Source organism: Atta colombica, unplaced genomic scaffold, assembly GCF_001594045.1.
Source record: "Atta colombica isolate Treedump-2 unplaced genomic scaffold, Acol1.0 scaffold70, whole genome shotgun sequence".
In the NCBI taxonomy this organism is placed as follows: domain Eukaryota; kingdom Metazoa; phylum Arthropoda; class Insecta; order Hymenoptera; family Formicidae; genus Atta; species Atta colombica.
Window position 1 is genome coordinate 122830 of NW_017259562.1, and position 1386 is coordinate 124215.

Consider the following 1386-nt stretch of genomic DNA (forward strand, 5'->3'; position numbering starts at 1 on the left):
TGTGTGTGTGTGTGTGTGTGTGTGTGTGTGTGTGTGTGTGTGTGTGTGTGTGTGTGTGTGTGTGTATTTTATACATATATATGAGCTTAATATATATAGGCTATAATTATATGTATAATTATATGTATAATTATATGTATTATATGTATATGTACGTTTTTATTACGTAATTTGTCTTTTTGCTGCAACTAGCTGCTAAAGTCTAGAATATTAATATTTGATGCGTGCGTATACATATACAAAGTATCTGAGCATATATTGTTCGGAAAGTTCATTTCAAATCTGTTAACCTAAAATTATATGTATATTTGTACATTGTTTTCGTTAAAAATAAATGAAATTTAAATTTAGAAAAAAGGTTTTGAAGTTTGAAATTTCTACTTCCAAAACTTACTATATTTTTTGAATTTATGTGAATTTTGTAATTTTGATATATACAAAACTACGAATTTAAAAAAATGAAAAAATTTTTTCTTTTATTTTGGTTATTTTCTTATTTAGGTCTATCACGTGCCCAAAATAAATTTGCGAAAATTCTCACTATCTATCGTGAAAATTTGAAGTTTCCGCTACTGTTTTTTTTTTAAATATTCCTACAATTTTTTTATTTTGAATTAAATAAGAAGAAGCAATCTGACTTTGATTGCTCATTACTCCAACAAAAATCATCGTATCACAATTAAAAAATTAAATCTAAAACTGAAACGTTGCTCTATCGAATATACTACCTTGATCAAAAAGTTCCCGGAATTCATTCAGAAAATTCAAAATATAGTTTTATTCATCAAAAGTAATATTGTCCCCTTCAAAGTACTCCCCATCGACTGCAACGCACTTATGCCAGCGCTTGATCCAGCTTTCGAAACATTTCTGGAACTCTATTGTCGGTATAGCCATCAGAGCCATCTTCGATTTTTCTATTATCTCCTTTTGGCTGTTCCCCGTAATGGTTTTTTGACTCGATCGAACAGAAAAAAATCAGTTTCCCAACATTTCTAAGGTTTTCACACCATTGAATCTATTTTTAACGCAAAATTTAATACAAACTCGTTGTTGCAAATTCAACTCCATTTTTAAAACTGTAAAAAATCGAAAATATGTGCTGGGGTAGATGTACTCAAGACGGCGTAACTACAAATGTCAAGCTATGATGATAAAATTTGGTGAGAATGTCAATGATAAATGTGGCAACCTAACCAGAAAAAAAACAGAACTCCAATCAGCTGACTCAGAGCATCACCTGGTGATAATTCCGGGAACTTTTTGATCAAAGTAGTATTAGGTGCAGTAAAAAGAAATCCATTATTTTTCCATTCAATTTCATGCAAAAATAATGGATTTCTTTTTACTACCTAATATATACATATATATATATATATATATAAG